This window comes from Papaver somniferum, chromosome 6 (assembly GCF_003573695.1).
Source record: "Papaver somniferum cultivar HN1 chromosome 6, ASM357369v1, whole genome shotgun sequence".
NCBI lineage: Eukaryota > Viridiplantae > Streptophyta > Magnoliopsida > Ranunculales > Papaveraceae > Papaver > Papaver somniferum.
The window spans coordinates 140,379,234-140,385,800 of NC_039363.1; positions in this window are offsets into that span (position 1 = coordinate 140,379,234).

Consider the following 6,567-nt stretch of genomic DNA (forward strand, 5'->3'; position numbering starts at 1 on the left):
TTTCTTTGGTCTCGATAAACAAAGGAATGCTATATATGTTGGACCGGATTGAGAAGCATTACAAGTCCATAATTTGTAATAATTTCCATTGTATGTATAAGAAATTTCATGTGTTGACATTGTCTATTCACTGGCATATATACCGAACTTACTCCAATCTTTTCCAATAATGCCTACAAAAGGTTGGCAAGGAAAAGGCTTTTAAAGACCTGGAAGTTTGGAAACCTTAGAACCAATGAGGAACATTGAATGGATGAAAAGGCAAGAAAACTTTCCTGTTACAAAACTTAGCATTTTGTAGAATTATAGTCTTTATATTATTATTGTGTTGAACAAAAAAATCCGTGAGATAGAGACATAGAGTACATAGTTTTAGGGGTTTCTCTTTTGATCTTCTTTGTTACTAATTAGGTTTTTGAAGCTGTTTTTTTATTTATTGAAGATTTGAAAAAGGGGTTATGTGTTTGTGTGGTAGGAAGTGAATTGATTTTGAGGTAAGACCCATTATTTTTCTTCCCTTTTCCCTTCGCAACACATTGATCGTATATGAAAATCCCACGAAGATTACTTTGTTGTCTAATGTGATTATCTCCGAGATGAACGAACTGGGTATTGAAATTGGTATATATTTAAAATTTAGAGTTGGGAACAAAGACCATGAATTTACCAATGCGTGATATATTTCATATCCAGTGATTGTGAGCCCCTTTCTCTAAGGTCCTATATATATCTGAGATTATATGGTAAATATTTTTTTAATGTCACCTGTTAAAAAAATTATGCCTATTTATTATTTGTTTTCTCAAACATGATACTAATGTGTAATGAATTAAACATGTAGGGGAAAGGTAAAAATCCCAAGACGGTTCTTTGGATTGTCCTGCGATCTTGAGTTTCCGTTCCTGTCCTCCTCATAGATAGTTGAGGTCTCAACTTAAACGTGAAAAAGCTTGGAGTAGAGGTAAGTTTGAATACAAGTGCATATAATGGGGTATTGACAGTGCTTTCTTAATCTAATCATGACCCGAGCTGCTGGATCAAACGATTTAGTATTTGTGTTAGTATTAATTACAAAAACCTCTGGAATAGTAATTACGTAAACCCTAATTTTTGTTTTACTTTCACAAATATCTTTCATTTTTTATAGAAAATGTACCTGAATGCTTGGTTTGAAGTGGCGGGTTGTAATTAATTAGCGGATTTAAGATATAAAAATTGCAACTTTTCTGATCAATACTTGGGTTTGGTTTTTTTAGGTCTGGGAATTTCAGTTGGATTAATTGATTAGGGTTTGATTTTCGAATTTAGAGTTAATACGAAAGAAAACAAGGCGAATGATTTTTGTTTATTTGAATCAATAAACCCTAACCCTTTTGTTATATTTTGCAGGTACGATTTTTCTTTGCTCTCGATAAACAAAGGAATGCTATATATGTTGGACCGGATTGAGAAGCATTGCAAGTACATGATTTGTAATAATTTCCATTATATGTATAAGAAATTTCATGTGTTGACATTGTTTATTCACCGGCATATATACCGAACTTACTCCAATCTTTGTCAATAATGCCTACAAAAGGTTGGAAAGGAAAAGGCTTTTAAAGACCTGGAAGTCTGGAAACCTTAGAACCAATGAGGAACATTGAATGGATATGAACTTAATGGATGAAAAGGTATGAAAAATTTCCTGCTACAAAACTTAGCATTTTGTAGAATTATAGTCTTTATGTTATTATTTTGTTGAACAAAAAATTCCGTTAGATAGAGACGTAGAGTACATAGTTTTAGGGGTTTCTCTTTTAATCTTTTTAGCTGCTAATTAGGTTTTTGAGGCTGTTTTTTTTATTGAAGATTTGAAAAAGGGGTTATGTGTTTGTGTGGTAGGAAGTGAATTGGTTTTGAGTTAAGACCCATTATTTTTCTTCCCTTTTCCCTTCGCAACACATTGATCGTATATGAAAATCCCATGAAGATTACTTTGTTGTCTAATGTGCTTATCTCCGAGATGAATGAACTGGGTATTGAAATTGGTGTATATTTAAAATTTAGAGTTGAAAACAAAGACCATGAGTTTACCAATGCGTAACATGTTTCATATCCAGTGATTGTGAGCCCCTTTCTCTAAGGTCCTATATATATCTGAGATTATATGATAAAGATTTTTTTAATGTCACCTGTTAAAAAAATTATGCCTATTTATTATTTGTTTTCTCAAACATGATACTAATGTGTAATGAATTAAACATGTAGGAGAAAGGGAAAAATTCCAAGACAGTTCTTTGGATTGTCATGCAGTCTTGAGTTTCCGTTCCTGTCCTCCTCATAGGTAATTGAGGTCTCAACTTAAAGGCGAAAAAGCTTGGAGTAGAGGTAAGTTTGAATACAAGTGCATATAATGGGGTATTGACAGTGCTTTCTTAATCCAATCATGACCCGAGATACTGGATCAAACGATTTAGTATTTGTGTTAGTATTAATTGAACTCCTCAAGAAAATGAGTTCTCCTGAAATTACCTTAATGTTTATCGCGTCAAACATTTGCAGCAGTTTATTGTTTTATGGATGTTGTCTAAGTTTTAGCTCATTTTGGAGTTTTGAGGGCACCAGGAATTGCTACAAATTTTCAAAACTATTTTGGTTTGATTGCTATAAACTGGGTAACTTTGAAGCTACGGTGGCCACAACGACACTTACTAGTGAAGAGCCGATATAGCTGTGTTGTTGGAACGGTAAGACTACATGACACAACCTGCGCGTTGATCTCTCGCATGTAAATTTAGCTATTGTGTCTTGCATGTATTACCTTAATTAGATATTACTGATAGTATTTGAGCGGATGATGCCCTCATTTTTTATTTCTTCTTTTCCTGAGTAGTTAATATGCTACTACGAGCTTTGTCAATTGAAGTTTTCGTCGAAAGCTAATGACACTTCTTTCAAAGATGTGGTCATGCATATTATGGCACATTAGATGTTTAAGTACATGCATATAATGATCTTCCTCTTTGAATTTTGCCATATATCTTGACCAGTGGCAGTTGTGATATTTAGAAGGGCTAAGAAATCAAACCAAAAGCTAATTCTTCATTATCGAAGTCACGCGTAGCATTCTCCGTAGAAAGTCCTTAAGCAATTTAGTATGCGACCACAGAATGTGTATAGTAGTAATAACTGAAAAACCCCTAGCTTCTATTGGTCGAAATCTTCTAGTGCTTAAAAAAACTTCCAACCTCTATTGGTTTTCCTCTAATGTTTATGTTTTCTATTTGCATTACAGATGAAAGTATATTTTTTAGTGTCGCACCTGGTAGTGATGAATACTAGGTAGAGTCGTTGTTATGTTAATGATATGATTAATTAGTCTGAAACCATAGATTTAGGGGTTTTGCTCGGATGTTATCTATGAGAACACAATATGGTAGATTGTTCTTTTGTATTTCTACTCTTCTATCTTGATTAATTACTATGTCATTGGAAAAGGTTTTTCAGCTTAGTCGTTTTGAATAATTGGCATGGGTACTGATAAAGCACTGCAGAGAAAAACATGCAATTACAACTGTTTATGATTTTCTGTTCATTAATCAATTTTATCAAAGATTCCGTCGCACTAAGAAACTTACTTCATATATGTATTTTTGGTTAAAAAAGAGCATCACCCTTTGTTTAGTATCGGGTTAACTATATATGACCTAGATAAACGTTCTTTCTGGGCTGATCCAAAGTACGTAGGGATTCTTTAATATTTTCCTGCCTAGGTGCATGAGTGCCTCCACATGCCTTTATTGAGACAACTATAAGATCCTTGCAGATGAAATCATCTTTTTGATTCAGCTTACTGTAAAATAAGTAAGTCAAGAGTGACTTGAACATGAAAAGGGAGTACTAACCGAGTTTCTCCAACTTATGTTTGTCTGAAGTTATGTTGTCAGATTTAGAATGCCACACTATATTTATATAGTCCCTAAATGTTGCACTCATCTCTTGGTACGTAGAAAAGCAATATATATTAAAACCGAAAGCTCCTTAAGCAACTGTTAACATTTTTTACTTCGATCGTACGAAAATTGTGTATGCAATTTGATCCTATTTTGATTGAGTACAATGATTGGCTTGATGCAGAGAGTGCGCCATCCATGGGAAGAGCGGAGAATATTGACTTATGAAGAAGAATGGAAAGATAATGTGTTCATTGTGCAAGATCATGAAGACTTTAGCCAGTACTTAGCAGCATTGATTAGTAAAATGCTTTCTCCTTAAAAGAAAGCATTTAAGATTTGCATTCCTTTTGACATTTAATTTGTTGATCACACTAATATGATTTTTGTGATACACAAAGGAGGTACGAAATGTTCTCTATTAATCTGCTAATATGGTTTTCCGAGGAGAGAAAATCTTAGCTAAACCTCATCATAAATGTTTAATCCTTCTACTCTAGCTACTTTTTAATGAAGTTGTAGTTTTTTGGTGTGTTGGTGCTTGATATTTTTCATGTGCTGTATTTGATTTTGGTGTACGTCTTTTAAGGATCAAATTTATCTCTTGCTCTACCTCTGCTGGAGATTGAATAGTTGTTTTTTTGTTTGTTTTTTTTTCGAGTAAGTTTTCTCTTTGAGCAAGTCCCTGTAGACCTGTGGTCTTTGTAGTGGTATCTATTAGAAAATAATATATGAGAGTCTATATTTAGGAGATATGCACATTAAGTTGTGAGAGTTTATGTTAGGAAAGTGTCTATGTTTAGAGTTTGATCTTAGTTAGGAAAGTGCCTTGAGTGGTTGTCAAGTTTGTGAACAATATAAATAGGCTGTTGAGCCATGAAAATTGACACACCGAATTATTATCAATGTAGTCTTTTAATCTTCCGCGTTTATGCTCTCCTCTCTCTTGCTCGATCCTTAACATGGTATCAGAGCAAGGTGAGAGGGAGAGAGGAGAGGTAGAAAGAGTTAAAGAATTTTTAGAGAAATCGACTAAAAAAAAAAAAAGAAAAAAAAAAGTTTCGCGGAGTTCTGAATCTTCTGATGATATTGTTTGCTGGGAAGAGTTGTTGATGTTTGAGGGTCTAGAAGGAGTTCGCAAGCCGTGAAAGTAGAGGTTTGATTTGCAGCATACGACAGAAGTTGAAGTGCTGTAGAAGCTACAGCTTGGTGATGTGAGCAAGTAAGCCGCGTGTTTCTTAAGCAGAGACCGAGTTGGAGCTGTGTGTTTGAAAAGGAAAGAATGGTTTATGGAAGTCACGAAAAAGCTCGAGTTAGAGGAATAATAAAAAAAAATACAGGAAATTTGCTGGAGCTGGTTGCTGTCTTTAATGGCAGTGGTGATTGATGATGATTGTTGAACTGGCAGTAAGACACAGAAAGCGTGCCTGAGATGGAGCTGTTGTTAACATGGTATCAGAGCAAGGTGAGAGGTAGAGAGAGGAGAGGAAGAGAGTTAGAGAAGTTTTTCATCGTTTTCGTTTAAGGTTTATGAGAAAATCGTTAAAAAAAAAAAATCGTTGTTTGATTGTTCTTTACATGAAGAAGAAAGAAGTTGAAGGTTTGTCAAGCCTTGTTGCTGTTGCTGAAGTGTTCGTTGGTAGTTGAATCACGTCTGTGAGTTCAATATGTCTAAGAAAACTAGGTGAAGGCCGGTGATGTTGTTGATCGAGAAGCACTGCCCATAATGGTGACGATGGACAGAGTTAGCAGTGGAGATGGATAACGGTGGTTGGATTTAGAAGTTGAGACAAACAAGGAAACGGAACTGTTGATTGAATTTGTGAAAGTTTGGGCAGTATTATTCTCAAGCAAGATATCTTGATTGTCAATGCTGTTTTCGCTAAAAGAAACGTATACTGCTGTCGGTCATTGTGTCAGTGATAGAAGGTGGACTTGCAGCTGGTTGGTTGTGAGCTCGTGAGCCCGTACGAAGAATTGGATTAAGACATACTCTCGAAGTTGAGAAGCTAAGGATGACACGCGAGTTTTGGTACAAGTTTAAAGTGTTCAGGGGCCAAGCAAGGATGATCAAAACAGAGAGATACTCGGTGCGTTTGAACTTGTGTTGGTGGTATGTTCAAAATCACAGCGGAACAAGGAAAGCAAGAGAATAAACAAAGCTTATGGGGCCGAGATTTAGAATGTCAGGAGATGAATGAGGTAGTCAAGATTGTAAAGGAAGGCGGTGTACTTAAACAAGGTTGCTGCCGTGAACAATTGATAAATATTTGGGATTACGGTAGCTTGGTTCATGTTAAGCTCAAGGAGGTTGTTGGTTGTTGCCGACAGAAGAAAGGGTTAGTATAGATATGATGCTGACTGAAGAAAGGATTAGAGAGGGTGAGGAGGTTCTGTACTCCAAGTCCGTGAAAAAAAAGAAAAAGTGTTACAAATAGCAATAACACTTGGAGGAAAATTGTTACATATGAAGAGAACGTGACGGAAGGATGTCACAGTTGTTACAAAAGCGTGACAGAAGAAAAGGTCACATTTTGTGACAGTAAGTGAGACTTTGTGATAGAGGCGTTGCACAAAGCTTAAGTGTGGTTGAAGAGTTTGTGAGAGAAACTTGGATATCCTACAAAGTGTG